Genomic DNA, 20,432 nt, shown 5'->3' with positions numbered 1-20,432 from the left:
ATAAAAAAAATCGATTGGAATATAAATGTTGTACTTACATGTCAGTGTGTTGTATATAGAGCAGTATAAACAAGTAATTGTCTGTATGAAATTTTAGTTTGTACTGACTTTGCTAGTGCTTTTTATGTAGCCTGTTGTAAAACTAGGCAAATATCTAGATGAATTGGTGTATGCCCTGGAAGACCTCTGCGTACCCCAATGGGTATGCGTACCCCTTGTTAAGAACCACTGTAATAAATGTCATGAACAAATCAGAAATCTAAAAATGAACTTGAGATCATAAATAAATTGGAAGATGTAGACTACTCTCAACTGTGTGCCAATCTTTATGCAAACAACGACATAAATGAATGCAACCGTTGTGCAATCAAATGCAGCAAAAGCAACAATATAACTGGGGAGAGAGACTTCTGCCTTCTGCTTCTCACTAGTCCTACTTTGCTCTCCACACTGCCAGTCTGTCAAGTGCAAATTCCCAAGTACTGACGCTGGTACCCTTAGAGGGTACGTCTACTATGCAATTAAAAACCTGTGGCTGGTCTGTGCCAGCTGGCTCAGGCTTGTGGGGCTCAGGCTAAGGGCTGTTCAACTGAGATGTAGACTCTGGGGCTTGGGCTGGAGCCTGGCCTCTAGAACCCTGTGAGGTGGGAGGGACCCGAACATCTACACCGCAATTAAACAGCCCCTTAGCCTGAGCCTCAGTCAGCTGCCATGGGCCAGCCCTGGGGGTTTAATTGCAGTGTAGACAGTGCTTAATTTGTAATGAAAGAGGTGCTGGGGCTCAAGCAATTACGTGCCAGGGCTCAAACAAATTTTTTTTGTTTACATTCATAACTGATGCAACAAGCCCAGAAGTGCCGGGACTATGAACTGCCAAACCTAGAGGTTCCAGGGCTCAATTCTACAACCTCCACTGATTTCCATGTCTGAACTAGACCAATATGTCAGTACAGCAGATGGCTGTGTGCTGGCACTACCAGAAGTGCCTTAGGGTGATCAATCTATGCTGGTGGTACCCATATTTGGATTACCCCCTGCTACATGCGCAAGGCCTAAATGTGTCTTTTTAGCATATCCTCTTCTCCCACTACTACCTCCTGTGCATGCTGACCAGTAAAGGCAATTACAAAAACAACACAAGGCAGCCAGAGAGACTTGCTGAGCTGTTCCTCAGGCCCCCTCTAGTGCCTTCCAACAGACGCTCTTATGGGGATCGGACTGTTCCTTTCCAAAGCAGGATTATGCACAGAGATGCAGGCTGCAGTTACTGATTTGTTAGTGACTAGAACTATGGTGAATGAAAAGTAGTGGCAGAAAACTGGAGACCAATTAAGTCTACAAATGCCCTTGGTAGATAGACAGAATATTGTTGTATATGGGATGAGACACAACAGCACGCCAGGGGCACTGAGCATAAATTAATGATGGATTATTATGATAAAATGTTTTTATCTTGGTAATGCCTAAGGATTCTGACCAGGATCCCACTGGACTAGCACTGTCCAAAGAACAAAAAAGCCAGTTCCTGTCCCAGTGAGCTCCCAATCTAGGACTCAGACCTATGTTAAACCCATTCAATTATGAATGTCAAGTCTGACATAACCCCACTAAGTCAAGGAAATTCAGAATTAGTGGGGGCTGAAAAATTCAGAACAAACAATTTATTTGTCAAACGCTGCCTTTGTTTTCTATTTGTGAGATGTCCACAAAGAAATTTCTTTTTTTTTATTATTCAAATGTTATTTGCAAATGTCTTCAGCCGTTTATTCCTGATTTGTAAACTGTTAGCAAGCTATTACTTAAATCCTGTGGTACTGTTTCTATTCCTTGACCAGATGACTTCTATAATAATCCACCTACAGTGCTAATCTTGATTTCCTTATCTAACTGCAACAGTGACAATGGCAATCCAAGAGTCACACTGTTGTTGGTTAGTTACAGTTTGACATTTGCTTTCAGGCGGTGTCATGATTGAGCATTAGAGCCAAACATTGACTTTTCATGATCATTGCCACTGGTAAAAATCCTCTTGAAAATAAGTGTGTGGAAAGCAAACAGAAAAGGAGCACGAACACAGTCCTAGTATATACATTTAAGACTCAAATGAATATTTGCAGAAATGTTTGTTGTATTTGCCCAACTTTCATTCCTAGATGTTGCAGGAAATATAGTTGTAGGATCCACTTCAACAAGTCTTCTGTGGCTGTTGTTATTATTATTACTTATTTATGTTAATGCAGTGCCTAAGGGCCACCATTCAAGGGAAAGGACCCCATTGTTTTAAGCACTGTAAACACGGCAAAACCAAACAAACCAACTCTGCTGCAGCAAGTCTCAGGCCCAGACTCAGGCCTAAAAACAACCATGTCAATCTTCTGGCTTGGGCTCTGAAGGGCACTTCCCTTTGCAGGTTCCTGCGCTCCAGCCCGAGCCGGAACATCTACACAGCTACTTTTAGGCTCTGAGACTAGCTACCATGGGTTTTTGTTTGCAGTGTGCACATACCCCCAGAGTGAAAAGACCCTGTCCCAAAGAGCTTACAGTATAAACTATGGAATTCCCATGGCGAGCTTGCTGGATCAGAGTCATTGCATGGTAGAGCACACAAAGGCCCTGATTCTGCAATGAGTTTTGCGTGAGCAGACCACTGCAGCCATTGAATGAGTGGGGTAAACGTTTGAAATCTCTCCAATACCCACACGGAACCAGTTGTTTATCTTCTCCAGATGCCAATCACATCCGCAACAATATCGAGCATTGTAGCTTTTTTGCTTTAATTTCCTCCACTTTTAATTGTGGTTATAAAAAGAAAGAAGGAAAATAAATGACTGTGTGAATGTGACACATTGTTTTGAGTGTGGAACAATTTGGAACAATTTACCAAGGGTTGTGGTGGATTCTCCATCACTGACAATTTTTAAATCAAGTGTGGATATAATTGGATTTCAATATTTTTCTAAAAGATCTGCTCTAGGAATGATTTTGGGGGAAGTTCTATGGCCTATGTTATACAGGAGGTCAGACTAGATCACAATGGTCCCTTCTGGCCTTAGAATCTATGAATCAGTAAGTCTAAAGCTCTTTTAGACGTATGTTAATAAATAAATCCACTATAATGTAACAGCGGTTCTGTGTTTTATCTTATATTTAGACGATACAGTGTGACAGCTGCCTACTACAAATGCACGTTAACAGTATGTATTCCTAATTATGACTCCATAACAAGCTTAATTTAAGCACATTTTATTACTGTTAATAATAAAAAGCATGTATCCCGCCTTACAGATTTACACTGCACTTTATAACCATATGAAATCAATGGCAGCACTCTCTTTAACTTCTCTGAGAGCACAAGAAAGCCATGAGACTGTAAACTCATTAGGAAAGGGAATATGCGTGACTATAAGACCTGATTCTGAAAGGTGCTAGCCACCCCCCCACCCCCGAGAGGACCATGAGGGTGTGCATGAGGTTACACGAGAGTGTGCAGCACTTGGTGCGAGGCATGCAGCATCTTGCAGAGTCAGGCCTTGTGAGTAATGGCATGTCTGCATGCTTAGTAGCCATGGTTTAACAACAGGTGCGATTTAAAATCAAGTTGGTCAAATCAGTGCAAAAGGTTGCATGGACCCCTGAAATCAATATAAACCTGGTTTATAGAGAGTTAACTCAATTAGGAACAGGTTTAAACGAAATAAAAATAAGCCATTCTTGATTCAAATGAGGAGGATCTTGCAGAGTTTTGCAGCTAGTTTGACTTATGTGTAGACAAATCCTAAATCACATTGCCCAACCCTAAAGAATTTATAATCCAATGATTTAGTTCTCCTCTTAGTGAAGTGAAAGGAATGTTGTCATTGATTTCAGGTGGAATAGATGGGGCACTTTTGTCTTCAAACACATTCACAAGTAGAACCATAACAGTTTTCAAAGATTACCCATTTGTCCGTGGTAATACTACACGGACAGGAAATATCCTGTAGTTCAAACTCCTTGATGTGACAGCGTGGCTCTGAGTGAAGTGAATCCAAGGGCAGAATTTGTCCCGTAACACACATGCTCATCAACAACTTTTCAAACCTTTTTAGTTCTGCCATTTTTCTCCCTAATGGCCATTCTCCTACATGGCTCCATTTTAAATCTCTCCATATCTGATAGACATTTAAAATCCTACCAGACAAGAAAGGCTTCAAACCACCATTTAAACAAAATGAAGTCAACCCTACTTTTTCCCCTTCTGCTAATAAGCAGCATAGAAATTACAACAAAACCCTAATATTACATTTGCGCATTCATAGAAAAATATAAAATACAGTTGCAAGAAAGAAGTGATCATTAGTTAACTTATGGCTTCCTTGCTGCCAAAACAAAATTTTAGGCCCCAGTTCTGCAAAAAGGACTTTTACGTGTGCCTAACTTTACACACAGTGAATAGTCCCATTAAAGACAATGGGCCGGCTCACGGAGCATAACGATAAACACATGCATAAATCTGTGCAAGACCCAGGTCTTAAACCTCACACTATGGCCGGAGCCTGAGTGAAGCAGCATAGCTCTGTTTTTGCAATGGAGCAAGGCTCATTTACACCACATCAAGATCTGGCCATATAGTTTTGCGCTGTAATGTCACCAGTGTAACGACAGTTCTACTAGCAGAACACCCTTTTGTATTAAAAAAAAAAAAGTGTGCAAATCATTTTAAATTATCTGAAGACTGATATAGGACCCAATCAGATTCCTTTTGCAGATTAATGAGAACAGAATTGGAGCCAAGAGATATTTTTGCAAACTGCCTTCTTTTATTCCAGTATTTTGGAGAATGTCAGTGACCATAAAAAGTTAGGAGATGGAAGACACTGACTAGAGGTGGATAACTGAGTAGCTTTGCCACATGTCTGTGTTAATGACTCTGAAGAACCCTAACTAATGGCCCTTCTCTGAATGAGCAAAATAGTCTGATATGACATTAGCAGGGGCGGCTCTAGGAATTTGGCCGCCCCAAGCAGTCATGCCTGCGGGAGGTGCACTGGAGCCGCGGGACCAGCGGACCTCCCGCAGGCATGACTGCGGACGGTCCGCTGGTCCCGCGGCTCCAGTGGACCTCCCGCAGCCGGAGGGTTCTCTGGTCCCACGGCTCCGGTGGAGTATCCGCAGTCATGCCTGCGGGAGGTCGACTGGAGCCGTGGGACCAGCGGACCCTCCGCAGTCATGCCTGCGGGAGGTCCGCTGGACCCGCGGCTCTGGTGGACCTCCCGCAGGCATGACTGCGGAAGGTCCGCCGGACCTGCCTGCCACCCTGCCAGCAAAATGCCGCCCCAAGCGCGCGCTTGGCGCGCTGGGGTCTGGAGCCGGCCCTGGACATTAGCACGGGAGAAGACAGCAGAGAAAGAATGAGGTAAAACACTGTTGAGTATCCTAACTCTACATGAACTGCTGATCTGGTTTTCCAACTGTCCTTTCCAGTGTTTTCCTTAGTAGTTACGGGCCACATCAAACCATTTTGTTCTGTACATGTAATTCCCAGTGATATTCCTCAGAGCTTTGCACAAAGGCTGAGGTAATATTTTCAAACGTAAGTGACTTCGGAATCCATGGAACTTAAGCGCTTTTGAAAATTTTACCCTGTGAATAACATACAACCCTAGGATGTTTGCTCTCATCCTACATTACTTTCCTTTCCCACTAGTAGCTTCTGAACATTTCTTCATTGTGTAAGTGGTAAGTTGCTTCCTTAAATCTGACTCATTTTTGTTTTATCCAATTAAGCAGTGTTTTAATATTTTCAAGCTGCCAGTATAAAAAAAATTAATCTGACTCAACAACCACATGCACCTAGAAAGTCACCTCCTTGCAAGAACTGTGATGACTCAGAAAACGCTTTTGTGATTTAGAGTTGACTGTCACCCAATGTACTAAAATAAATTGCCCATGATTTCTCACAAGCTTTGCAATAATGAACTACCAAAATGGCACTGACAATGCTGCACTGCGCAACTATTTAGAGGTTCCTTTGGGTGATAAATAGTCAAAAAACTGTCTTCTGACCATCAGAGGGACTGGCAGAAGAGGTTAGCTTTTGTACCTGGCCTTTCAGAGAATGTTACAGGTTTTTAAATGATGAGTCAGTGGTATTCTTTGCTTGTTCCTGCAAGTGCAATCTCTTTTTGGCTTTCCCTGCTCCCACATTCCAATCTAAGTATTACTGACACCCCCATAAGTAAGCAGCAATATCTTGTACAACACTGGACTAGGGAACTGACTCACCTCTATTCATCATGTCTACCTTAACCCTCACTCAGTACTGTGGGATCACCATGTAATTTACATTGAAAGGAAACTTACATGGAGCCAAGTCATTAACCACTAGATTCCTGGGAAAATAAAATTTTAGCCTCATGTATCTGTGCTATTAATTAATTATTATTACTAATACACCCATTTCTAAGGTCAATATACTATCTAGGCTCCCGTTACTTTGGCATCTAGATTCCTTAAGTAAACTTTGTACTTACACAGTTCCCTCTGCCAGAGGATCTCAAAGCCTTTTTCAAACTTTAGGACTTCAGACTCAGCTCCCCGTGGAGGCAGACAAATGCTACCATCCCCCTTTTTACGGATGAGAAAAGTGTGGCACAGACGCATAATGTGTTGTTTCAAAAGTGACAAGGAGCAGCCTGCAGCAGTTGAAGCCAGGTCTCCTGTCTACCAGGCCTGTGCCTTAATCACCTTTCCTCCTCTAGTTAATGGTGCCTAATGCCATGCAACAGATCTGGGTTTAGTTTTTGACCCAGTCTCACTTTGCACTTTGTAGCCAAGCTACTGAGAAAGTGTTACCGATGGGCTGTGTCCGATAAGAGGTCCATCTCACCCATCGCCAGAGGGCCTTGAGGAAAGGGGGTGTATTCCACTGAATACGGGAGGATTAATGTGGTTAGGCTACTAACCAGTGTCTTGGGTGACTAGAGTTCAAGTCCCTGCTCTGCCACAAACTTCCTGGGTGACCTTAGCTTCTCTGTGCCTCAGTTCCCCATCTGTACAATGGGGATAAGAGCACTGCCCTACCTAGGGGTGTTTTGATAACTACATTGAAGAGTGCGAGGTGCTTACATACCAAGGCAATCGGGGCCATATAAATGTCTAGGACAGAAAGGTAAAAAGAAAAAAGATCAGCCCAGAGGGAACTATGTATGTTACTGCCACTAAAATATAAGGAAATGGCCAAACTGCACACTTACGTTCAGCATTCAGCTGTCCTAAAGAAGAGCGACTTGGCTTTAATCCGCTTTGGATATTTTTCACATGATTTAAGAAAAGACAACACTGATACTGGTGGACTGTGCAATGAATTTGTCTGGGAAGCTGAATAAAAAATGGAGGTTCCTCCTGGGACAATTCTAAAGTAGAAGCCCTGCTTGCCAGCATTGTCGATTCTTTCAAAAAGGGGCCCGGTAAGAATCCGAATTGTGCTTATGTTATGATAAGCCTCTTAATAAACAGTATTAAGAACTAGATGTCCATTTCAGCAATTCAGCAATTCAGCCAGGCCCAGACCCAGCACTGGTGCAACTCCCAGTAAAAGTGACACTAGGTATTTCTCAATGCCGTCAATGAATGCGGCCACACTGTCATCTGTTTAAATAAAGCAGATGCCAAAATATCACATAATTCCGGCTTCATGCCCAAGAGTTCAGAAAGTGTAACCTAACAGGTCATTGTCGCTCTACTCTTTGGCTTCTGTTCTTTATTCTTATCGCTCCACAAAACTCCCTTCTTTCTGCCATTTCTCCACTGTACCCACTGGTTTGTAACTTCAGTTAAATGCCTCCTGTCAACCTAGCACAAATCTAATACAGTAAGCAACCCAACTGCTGCTTTGAGAAAGTAACATTGTTTTCAAACGATTATTTCCAGTATAAATGATATATAATATGTAATAACTGAAACAGCATACATAATGTATAGTATAGTAGCCTATTACTTTTCTTTTCTGTAGATAGAAGGGACAATTTGCAGTACGAGTACCAAGGAGCTGGCTACAGCTACAGGGTTCAAATGAATTATATCGGCATAAATTGGAGGTATAAAATAGATATAAGTTTATTTTTAAGTCATCTCCTCTCTGAAGTATAAACAAACAGATGCAACTTGATTTTTTCTGCATTCAGGAGATCATAAAATATTTGGTAAATGGCTGCACACCTCAATAAGAATTTCCATAAGAGAGGAAAAGCTTTATATCCAAAGGAATTGCATAATCTGAGATTTTGATTCATCATTCACTAATTGGTGAAAAACCATGCAAGTCAAACATGGTCTCTTAATGACGACCTCACTTCTATTTCTTTATTTTTATCCTGGTGGAGAACATTCCTTTACAATTCTCCAATACTGCAGCAAAACCTTGAAAGCTGACATCAAGACTAGTAAGCAGCATTAGTCCTTGAAGCACCGTTTGGAAAGCGTTAATTAATTCAGATTGGTACCGCAGTTTGGCTTGTTGCCCTAGGATCATGGGAGTGAAATTGCAAGGATTGGAGCGGGGAGAGAAAAATGACTTGTGTTTAGCCTAAAACAAGTTGTTGAAGATATTTTTTATGAATCAAAGAATTTTATACACATTGCTGCTCCACGCCTTTCAGTTATAACAAGTTCTCATGTTAATAAAGATCAGGGAGGAAATATTATTAACACCATCTATGCAAAATATAAGAAAACAAAACATTTCCTTGAAGAAATGTATTACCCAGGGAAATCTGAAAAACAGAAATCCCCCTAAAGACAGAAGAAATATGATTCTCAGAACAGAGAGAGCTGTAGAAGAATGTATATACGTATATTATATAAAATATCCATTACAGGCAAGATTCTGGTCAAAAAATAATTATCGAGAGTGTCAGAATGGCATGATGACAGCCTGAAAAAAATACTCATTTTATTTCAGAAATAGCATCTATCACTCAACTTTGATTGTACAGGAAGTCCAATTTCATTAAGATCATGATAAATGAAAACATTAAACCAAAATTCACAGTGAAGCCCGTCAGCGGTCGCTGTTAGTTGAGAGCAAAGATCCAGAAGTTCCATTGGGTTCACGTGTTTTCTGACTCGTCCCAATATCTGACACCTGGAAACTGCACTGGAAATCGCAGGCGACTGGGCTTTTTCACAAAGTTTCCATTATTCCTGCTTTCACCCAGGCTGGAAATACCACAAGAACTCCCTTTCCTGCTGAATTTTGTGTGTGTGCATGTGGGGGGGGGGGGAGATTGGGGGGCTTCTGATATCCCCAGAAGACATCATGAAACAGGATAATGAAGACATATGTGCAAGTATGGACCTTAGCCCTGCAAACACTTACACACATGCTTAACTCTAAGCACCTGAGTAATCCCATAGAGGTTAAGCATATGTGTAAGTATTTGCATGATTAGAGGCTTAATTTTTAAAAGAAGTTAAACTTTTCTGAATTCTACATTGATTCAGGGTTTGGTTCAGCTTCATTTTTTTGAGCAAAGATTTGGATCCTTTCTTATTTCAGTCATTCAATCAGCACTGATATTGGCATAACCAGTCTCTTAACAGGTAAAAGGACAATGGACTTTGTGTAAAGATTACATGAATGAAATCCCATTACTTCTAGGAGGCTACTGTAGGTTTGTGATGAGATATAACTGCAGAAGTTAAGCAAAATGAACATGCTTCTGAATTTTGTTTGATTATTGGAGTTCTCCAAAACATCTGTTTTTTCGTTTTTGTTTTCTTTTTAAAAGAAAGGTATTCATATAGACTTAAAGGACCCTGATCAATTTCATGACAACTGAGTGGATGCCCATTGGGAGGTTTGGCTTTGGAAGATTCTGGGAGAAGTGTGGCACATTTAGGGGTTAATGAGTGATGATCACGCACATTATCTCCAGCCAAACAGGAGACACACACAGGCAGTTTTGAAAAAACTTCCAAGTGACTTAGGACCATGCGTTCCATTGAAAAATCAATGTGATTTGTGTTCCTAAGACACTTAGGTCCTTTCAAAAATCCCGCACAGTTTGCAAGGTCCTCATTCTGAGGGCCCTCTCACAAAAGACCTCCTTTCTCCAGTGACTTCTCCAGCAGGCCTCTATGCTATGCAGGCAGTCTCAAAGGATTAAACAACAGAAACAAGAAAGAGAAGGAGAATATATATTCTCATTTAAGTTTCAGTAAGAAAACATTCATAAATAGCAGATTCTGCTGCTTTTGTAGCAACATGTAAGAAGAGCCGCTTCTGTGCTGAATGACGTATCTAATAAAAACGGGGAATGTGCTCCTTCAATGTTGCCCCATATACCTGGTACATTAAAATTCCATGCACCAAAACCTAAGCCAAGGCATTTTCTGGCAGCAAGGTGGGGGTTAACAGCCATTTCCCCTGCCACCCATGAAAATGATACAGTATTAAGCTATCTCTATGCTTCCAGGTCTGAGTTCTGTGATAGATCTTACCTGGCTAAAGCAAGCCAATGAATTTAGCCCCATTCTTAGTATCATATGTAGCTTTCAGTTATACTAAAACCCATATTAAAAAGACCCCCTTTCTAACGCTATTAACTCTCAGTGTGGATGGAGGATTTTGTACAGCTTTCATAGGGGTTCCAAATCCATGTAAGCAGGTAAACAGACATTAGTATTCACCCCTTTGGGGGCCACTGTGGCTGAAATGACCGACCTGAGGAGGTAGTCACCACAGATCAAGCAATCTAAGCTTATACATACATATGAAAAGTAACTTTTACAGTCTGCACTGAGATCAGATTTCATGCCCAAGTAAAGCTGTAACGTAGCACAGTATGACAGAATGAAGAAGCACATACGTTTCTAGAAGATCATATCAGCATTAACACCATACTCCTATCTGTTTATAAATATATTAAAAAATAATGTGCCTTACCTTTTTGATCTGTGGAATAAGCAGATCCCAATCAGTGCGTCTCGTCAGAGACAACAGGCTGGAGAATCTGTTAAAATAAGCCAATAAAAAAAAAAAAGAAGTGATAATATTTTATTTTTGATGAAACAAGATATTTTCTTCAGCTAACGGGGAAAAAAACCTAAATGTTTTTGTTATACTAACATGGATACATATATAGATACATATACACACACTGCATGTACTATATACACATCTTGAATTGATCCAATGTGCACTAATGCAGCACTTAATACCCAGCAGTCTGAATTCGGAATGCTACCACACAATGGTGGTTTTCTTTTAATTTTCCAAAAAATCACACAAAGCTGACATTTTAAAAAAGAAAATCATTACCAGCTCATATGCTGCCATACCACAAAAGCCTATCCTTAACTAATTGATGCATAATCATTCTCCCGGAGCGTTATTATCCATCGGCTCACTGCCTATCTCCAGACAGACGCAGTCTGCAAGCCACCAGCTTGCATCTACCATGTGTACATTGGTAAAAGGAAAACGGCAAATTAGAAAAAGTCCCTGCAGTGGTGAAAAGGAAAAGAGGGCGAGTGGGAGAGGAAGAGGGAGCTCACTGGCCACAGAATTTTCGAGAAGGATGACAAGGCAGCCAGCTCCGCCATCATTCACTTACAATAGGATACTGCATTTGCGTCTGCTTAAGCAGTTCGTCAAGGGGTTTCTGGTATCAAATGCCTGACAGGCATTTTAATTACATTCAGCCAAGTGTGTCCCCAGGAATCAGGCCTCTAATCCTATGAATTTCATCAACGGGTTTCCTTTGTGCCACTGCCAAACACACACACACATGCACCCACTGCACACAGGCAGCAGCATGCGGTATTTCTGTAGCTATACCAGTCCAAATCCTACACGGGTTTTACGTACTGTACATGCTGAAAAGGAGGTCTCATTTTCTGCATTATGGAGGGGGAGTGTTTTTATTTTTCCCCTTTATTTTTCTATTTGGTGTTTCATTGTCAGCTCCGTTATTTGAGCCCCAGGTTTGCTTATTTCCAGCGACCGAGAAAGACGAGAAATTTCCAGCAGAGCTAAAATGTTGTGAGTGGGGGACCTTTGTCACCAATATTCCATGGTTCAGCTTGCAACTAAGCTCCTGTCAAAAAATCCAATTTTGCCCCCACTGCTGCACAGTTTACATATTGGGCTCAAAATCCATATGTTAGATCAGGAGCTAGGGTAGATTTTTTTAAAAAGCCAAATTTGAACAGAATCAGTTTAGGCGCTTCTGAATTATGATACACTATAAATTGAAAAAAGGGTTGAATAGAGTTTCGAAACTTGTCAAACTTGTTTTCCAGGAGGGGAGGACAACTTCCTAGCAAAAAAGACAGAAGAAGAGATCAAACTTAATAGACTGAACTCCCCTGGCTATCTAGTGCCCAGGACTAACATTTAGTTGATAAAAGTTTAATTTCTTTTTGAAACATCAATTAAGGCGAACTGAGGTCCCAATCCAGTAAAGCAGTTAGGCCCATGCCTGTCTTTAAGCACATGGGTAGATTCACTGAAGCCGGTGAGACTACTCATGAATGCAGAGTTCGGCACACATGCTTAAGCATTTTGCTGGATAAGCGCACAATTAGGCATGTCAAATGGAAGATGAAGACAGTTTTAAACAGCAAGTTGTTGTCCCTTTTCCTTAGACCCCATAGTATAGCCCTGTCTCTGGGGAGTCTGGTCAATGGAACAGAGGCCATTGAGCCCCAAAAAAGGTTTTTGAGGAGACCCAACAAGCCTCTTAAGTCTTGTGGGCTGATGTGGGGGACCCAGCATGGTGCCTGGAGCTTCTGAAAAGGGCTGAGAAACATCCTAAGGTTCACTGAGGGGTCTCCCCTACCACAGAGTCCAGGAAGTCCAGAGGGAGAGGGGCAATGTCCTGCCTGACCGCCTCCTCCCAACCCCCTCTTCTCAACCACTCCCCACTCCCTGTGGGCCCCCCCCGAGGTCCTTTTGACTGCCTTCCCTCCAAGAGTCACAGCAGTCAGTCAGGTAAAAATAACTGGCACTCACCAATGCTTCCCCCTCTGCATTCTCCTGTGCCCATGAGCTGGCTCCAAGTGCCCACACCAGCCCATCTCTCCTCTTGGAATCAAAGCTGGCCTTAGGGGTGGGCGATTGGGGCAGTTGCCAAAGCAAACTGGGGGTGGGGGGAGGAGGCGAAAAATATTTTCCACCCTGGGCAACAAAACACCTAGAGGTCAGGCCTTCCTGGAAGCCCTTCTTCCTCACAAATCACATCTCCAGTAAGAGGGAGGCATGAGGGAATGGAGGAAGCTAGTTTGATGAGGGCATGCATGGGACTGGGGTTATGGGAGAGCATGAGGATATGGGGTGGAACAGGTGTCTTGCTAGGAGTTATGGGGGATGGGGAACCCCTGAAGCAGCACAGATGCATAAGAGATGCAAACAAGGAAAGCACTAGGACTCTCCTGACTTCTCTTCCCATCAAGCTTCCTGCGACACATCAAAAGGGAGTCTCACAGTTTCCAGCTACAGGAGGTTCACCATCTGCAGAAGCCAGAGAGGCTCCAGTCTAGTGCTTCGTTGCCTTCTCCCAAAGGATGGAGCTGCTCTCCAGCTCCTCCACCTAGCCCCCATCGGCTAGTAGCAGTACCCTCATAGTTCTCCAATTCTCCCCACAGCTCTGCTCCTCCACAGACTCCTCCAAAGCTCCTAGGGGGTCCCATAAACATAAGACATGGAGGAAAGAATAACAGGGACCCCTGAAAACCCCCCTAAAGACTGAACTGAGTGCAGATGGCTCTGAGAAGCCTCATTCATATGGCTCAGTGGAGGGTCGATGCATTTCCCCAGGCAGTGTCCTATTTTTGCTAGGACTTTAGAAGGCATGGTGAAGTCAGGCTTCCCTCCTTCAGTCCTCAGGAAATCAAGCAACTTATAGCTTCCTTTGCTCCTGAGTTCCAGATCAGAACTATTAAAAAAATTATGAACCTTTGTGAATGGGAATTTAAGGTTGTAGGCCCAGATCAACAGTGAGTGTTTATTGCCTTTAAAGAAAATTAGAGATCAGAATACAACCCTTTGGACGCCCAGGAAATGCAGAATTGAGGTTGCACTTCTCAAACAAGGCATTCAAACCACCTCAACTCTGCCCAGGCCCGAGAAAAAATAAACCATTAAATGCCTCCATAGCAGACAGTTTCATTTAATCAGTCTTCACCAAAACCAGAGTGCCTCACACATAAAGCATGTAGTGGGTGTGCTCCCTTCCAGCTTTCTTTACAGTCATATGATGCACATATGCAAGAATTTCACAAATTCTTGACCAGACAGATAACATCCACAGTCACTATGGACCTGATCCAACTAGATGCTGAGGGCATTCAGCATCTCATGGGGGGTGCTTATGTCCTTCCAGGATCGAGCCCTGTGATGCATGTATGCACCAGTTCTCCAAATATCATTAGACATAAAGCTAGCTTGTCTCCATAGATGATCCTCGCATCCCAAGATAATGAAATTAGAGCACTTAAATGAGATGAGCAAAGGTTAGCATGGCAATAAATCATCATACTTAGCATTGGAGATGCAAATATATGAAGCAAATCAGAAAACCTATGTTCTGTCCTACACATTTTCTGTGCCCTACCCATAAAAAAGGAAAAATGGGAAGCTACAATCTATGGGTACGTCTACACAGCATCTGGGAGAGGTTGAAAGAAGCAGGCTAACTCTGCTCAAGATAGCATGGTATAGTACATGGCTGTGGCACCTGAGTACAATCCTGCCTGACCTGCCCCTATGCTCTCAGGTGGCTAGCCCCTGCCACTCATACCACATAGCTATTTTTAGCGCACTAGCTCAAGCAGGGCTTGTGTGTCTGTCTACCCATGCACCCTCCCAGCTGCTATGTAAACATACCCCATATAGGAGCAAGAAAGATAGTCTGCATGCCTTGTTTGTTCAGTGAAGACGTAACTCTGCATTTTCTGGGTTTTTAGCTTTGTGATGGGGCATCCGCCCCACACTGGCATGTAAAGGGTTAACCTCAGTAGGGAGCAGGGGAGAGGAGTCCTCCGAGTGATCCACACCAGTGCAGCCAATCAGGAAGGAACTGCAGGGAGCAACCAATCCGGGCCCGGCAGGCTCAGATAAGAGGAGCTGCAGGGCAGGGCTGGTTAGTTGCTGTTGGAAGCTCAAAGAGTGAGGACTGTGTTTGTAGCAGGGAGAGACCTGCAGCACCTTGGACAGAGCATCTGCTGGCAAAGACCAGGGGAGCAAGAGGGAGCTCTGGGCTGGCTGCGGGCACTGGGTAGTTGCATGCCCTGAGGCAAGGGTGAAGAAGGTGCAGGGGATGTGGGGAAGTGGCCCAGCGAGACACAGCAGCATGGTGAGAAGTTAAGGAGTTGCAACACGAGGCTGCTATCCACAGGGTCCCTGGGGTGGGACCCAGAGTAATGGGCCCAGGCCCCCCCCACACTCAAAACGGGGGAAGTGGTGTGATTATTGGACTGAGACATTAACCCCTGGAAGGCGGAAACATGGATGGTGATGCCGGAGGGCTGAGTCACAAGGAAGATGCTGTGGTTCCTGAGGCTGCAAGAGGGGCTGCAGGCAGACAATGGGGACAGAGTGATGGTGTGCAAACCCTGGGTGGGAGGGCGTCAGCCTCAAGCTAATCCCCAGAGTAACCAGGAGGAGGTGCTGGACCAGCACTAAGTGACATGTCCCGTAATAAGCTTCTTTTTTAAATTTAGCTAATTTTTATAATTATTTCTATTACAGTAGCAGCTAGAAGCCCCAACTGAGCTCCCATTAGATTATTTCCCTCATTTTAGAGACTGTGACTAGAGGCAAAGAACAATAAATGACTTACCCAAGGCCACGCATGAAGTCAGTGGCAGAGTCAGGAATTGCACTCAGATTTCCTGAATCCTAGTCTGGTACAATTACCACAAGACCATCCCGCCATGCAAACTACTGCCGTCTGCCTGCACCCATCCCTTAACCTTTTTGTGTGTGAATCTGGTTAACATTTTATGTGGTGCTTGAAGTGGCATCTAATATGATTTTGACTGTCAGTTAAAAGGAAGATGCCTTGTGAACAGAAATTGTACCTTGGTGGTAAAAGCAGCCCTCAACAGGCCTGACTATTTTGTTTTCACACCTTTTTGGTTGATCATTTTAAGCACTAATGGAAGGATGGCTTCAGGGGCTGCTGTTTCAGCCCCAAAGCTCCAGGGCATAGCTGGAATCCCAGCACTGCCAGTTTCTCTGCCATAGTAAGAAACATTAGAATATGCCCATTTTACAGTGCCCTGCAAGGGGGCCAGTTTGGGAGAGGATCTGGGATTTCTCTCTCTTTCCATTAGGAGGAGGAAACTAAATTGAAGGCAATGAATTAATTCTGAGAGGCATACGTATGCCCCGTACTGTGTCTGCAAAACCTTTCAAAGGGGCTCTGCAGCGAGGAAGGTTGAGGCAGGAGTCAGCATCACTAGGTATCTCCATGGTTACTGGTACAGTTCAGATAAAATAGAAATAAAGCAGTGATGGGAGACGGGGAGCTAGGAAAAGCTGCAGCCTGAGTTACCAGCTTCTGCGGGTACCAAGGAGCAGAAGATTAAAAACTCATGGAAAATTTCAGGATTGAAAGAGGCCCTGGTTTTTGTCCCTAGCCACCTACTTTAATTTCTTTTACAGTGAATCGATGCACAAACTTATCTGCCCATCTCATGCTGCCAGTCTATCCAGGGCCTTCTGACTCGTGTTGTCCATTTCCTTTATACTGACTACACCCTCCAGTTTTGTACCCTCAGCAAATGTTGTCATCTTGCTGGTACTTACATGCTCTTTCTCACAAGCTCTTGACAAAATGAAAAAAACATTCGTACCATTATTCATCCTGGTGGCACTCCGCCAGTCACCCATCTCCATTTCACAGTGCCTCCCTGCATGGACCTCTGGCCTTGGCTCTCTAAGCCAGTTCTCTGTTCCCCCAAGAGAATATCTGCAGACCTCATAGATTCGTTGTTAGCTGAGCACAGTATTATTACAAGGGATCTTAAAATCTAGGTAAACTATGTCCACCCTTTGCTCCTTGACATCTCAGCTGGTTACTTCTTTTTAAACTGTCAGACAGATTATTCTGGCATGAGCTCCCTTTTGTGAATCCAAGATGACCCTCGTTAACGAAATAACTTTCTAGGTATTTCTTAAATCTATCTCTGATTTCCATTTTTTTCCTGTTTCATCTTTACTGCCGAAGTCAATACTAAAGATTTAAAACACTCAAACGCTCCCAAAAATGCTTCTCACAGGGTGACCGATGCCACATGGAATCCTTTGAAGCTATCAGACAAATATATTTATTTTCCCCATCCATTTCTCTCTCCAATCCTTTTATTAGAGGAAGAATCAGAACAGAAGTGAGTTTGCAGTAAGATATCAAAGATTATAGTGAAACTGTTTCCTTAAATGTCAGTTCAGTTTGTTACTTTCATTTACTATGTAACCTAATGATGTTTAATTAATTGTCTTGTCATGCCTCATCCTGAGAGCTCCAGCTTGTTGTTATTCTCTATCCAATTTACAAATAAAATATCTTTGAAAAGCTTGAATCATTTGGTTAAATCGGATTTCACATGGCATACAATTAAAAACTAATACTTGAGCTGACATGACCTTAAATGAGCACAGATCAAGAAGTCCAATGCAAAACATACACATTATCTGTTCTGCTCCATCCCCAGGTTCATGACAACATACAGACATGTACTTTAAGTCCATCCCTATTCAGACCAGCACTTAAGCACATGCTTAACTACAAGCATGTACTTAAGTTCCATTTACTTAATGGACATTACAGGACTTAGCGCATGTTGAAGGGCAGGATGCTCTCCTGAATTGGAGATCATATTGCAAGCTTGTCATGGCATTTGATCTTGCACTGCATTATGCCAATAAACCAGTTTAAGCTGGCAACCTCAGCTCAGCAGCTGAGAATCTGAGATACAAAGTTCTCCACCTTTAAACTGATGCCTTCTTAAGACACAGTATCTACCCTGGGTAGTTCAACATTTTCTTCCATATCCACCCGCTCACTCAAGAGATTAAAAACAAGTGGTCGTTCAGATGACTTGTGACTTACTTGACAGTGAGACCAAGTAAACCAGCAAAAGAAATTGAAATAACATGTTAGTAACATCTACTTGAATTAGTTTGAACAATTTCTCACTTAGCAAACTTTTATGTAACATAGGCAGTCAAGTAGAAATATACGCAAGAATTATCAGTAACTGGGCCGTGTAAGAAGGGAAGCCTCCAGTTTAGCAACTCTGAAATAAAAAACATCACAACAGCTATTTAGTGGGGCAACTGCAGCAAAGAAAGGAGAAGTAACCAGGCCAAAGTCAGACACCACGTCAGAGTGATAGATATGAACAGAACCTGGGCCCCGACTCAATAAGATAGAGAAGCACATTTTTAACTTTAAGAACCTGAATAGTCCCATCAGCTTCAGTGGGTCTGCTCAGGTCCTTAATGTCATGTAGATGCTCAGGTATTTTGCTGAACTGGGGTCCTGGCCTCCTGACTTAATACAGTGCCCTATCTGATGGACCAAGCTGCCTGCTTCTCTTTCTCCACGGGTCTCGATCCTCCCTTTAAAAAAATGAGCAGGCCAGCAATGTCAGTACTCTACTAACTGTAAAGGTAAATCATAACGCTTCCTTCTTCTACTTTAACTGGTTCATTTTAGAACACCAGGGCTCCAGAACCATTTGCTAATATCAATTTCCATTCACAGTCCAGGGCTCTGACTGACCCTGCCACCCACCCCCCGGCCCCGCCCAATAAAGGAAGAGGTACCTGAAAATCTCTGGAATGTCAGCAGGCACAGATTTGTCTACTGAGAACTCTACAAGTAAACAACAAACAAAGAGAATGGAGGCCCTCCATCCCCTGAACAAGATGGCTGATGCTGAGGACACTGTGTCTATGATGGCCTTGCTGGCAATAGTTGCTGCAGCGATAGATATCATGGCCACAATAGCCACAACACAACTAAATTTTCCCTCGAGGCACTCCTTTCCATGAGCGTTGGCAGGACAGGTAAATGAAGCAGAAAGGAGAGTATCAGCTGTGGAAGATCAAGTAGAAAGCCTTTCTGCCCAAGTGCAGAGAAGCCTCACAGATTTATCTTCTCTTAAATCTACAGTGGCAAGGAGAAGGTCTCACCATAATAATGTGAGAATTATAGGAGTACCTGAAAGATCAGAGGAAGGGAAGCCAGCCCCTAGAACCACAAGCGCCTTTCAGAAATGCTCAGCCAGTTAGAGAACACACAGGTCCCTGGTTTCTAAGCCAGCCTCAAATACCAAACTTGATTGTCAAATGTATCAGATTTACTGTAAAAGAAAAAATAGTGTAACTAGTTCACAGGGAGGGGGCGGGGGAGAGATATAAAAGTTTTGGGGGAGGTCCCAAAACAAGATAATAATTTTTCAAGATTTTGCAAAAAATTTGGTTGAACAGAGATCCGGCCTTTAGAAGAGCAAGGGAACTTGCCAAGCAGGGAGGGTTCTGCTCAGTTTCACATCAGAGTTTGGTGAGGGAGTTCATCTGATCCCAAAGCCACAAGAAGCAGAATTCAGAGTAGCAGCCGTGTTAGTCTGTATCCGCAAAAAGAACAGGAATCCTTGTGGCACCTTACAGACTAACAAATTTATTTGAGCATAAGCTTTCGTGGGCTAAAATCCACTTCATCGGATGCATGCAGTGGAAAATACAGTAGGAAGACGTACATAGATATGCATCTATATATAAGCAGAATGGTTTTTAGGTAGCCTTCAGTGAACTGAGCACCTGTTGTGTTTTACACCAAGTTTACTTCCCAGGTGTTACGTCTGCCTTACGTGCTCTGAACTTATCCAGTTACTGTGACTAACCTACTTACTTGGGTTATCGCTTCTGTTCAAAGCTCATACTTTAACTTTTGGGACTTATATATCAGATCTTATCAAATGGTTGAATGTGAAGTGCCCCAGCAGGGGAATTAAGGGAACACCTCATCCAAATTGATCTCACGGGAGTGCACTGACTGTGGAAAGGATTTATTTAAATATTGAGTGCCTTTGCTCCTGTATTTGTGCTGGGGAATTAATGAAACATTGGACAATACCCCTAACTGGATGGATGAACACAAACCATTTGTTTGTGACAGAGGGCATGTCTACATTTACCTCTGGAACGATCGATCCAGTCGGGGTCAATTTATTGCGTCTAGTCACGACGCGATAAATCGACCGCCGAGTGCTCTCCTGTCGACTCTGGTACTTCACTGGAGCAAGGGGCACAGGCGGAGTCGACAGGGGAGCATCAGCAGTCGACTTACCGCAGTGAAGACACCACAGTAAGTAGATCCAAGTAGGTTGATTTCAGCTATGTTACTCACGTAGCTGAAGTTGCGTAACTTAGACCGATC

General features: G+C 43.0%; 1 protein-coding gene across 1 annotated transcript in view; it reads right to left on the bottom strand.

Annotated features, from left to right (window-relative positions):
• The window catches only part of MAP2 (microtubule associated protein 2), a 216,739-nt gene that overhangs the window by 172,929 nt on the left and 23,378 nt on the right, over positions 1–20,432 (bottom strand). The window contains exon 2 of the mRNA XM_045033128.1: positions 10,928–10,994. The gene's annotated coding sequence lies outside the window, so the exon portion shown is untranslated. The remainder of the gene's footprint in view (positions 1–10,927; positions 10,995–20,432) is intronic.

Source organism: Mauremys mutica, chromosome 10 (assembly GCF_020497125.1).
Source record: "Mauremys mutica isolate MM-2020 ecotype Southern chromosome 10, ASM2049712v1, whole genome shotgun sequence".
Lineage (NCBI taxonomy): Eukaryota > Metazoa > Chordata > Testudines > Geoemydidae > Mauremys > Mauremys mutica.
This window is presented reverse-complemented; position numbering and strand designations above follow the sequence as displayed.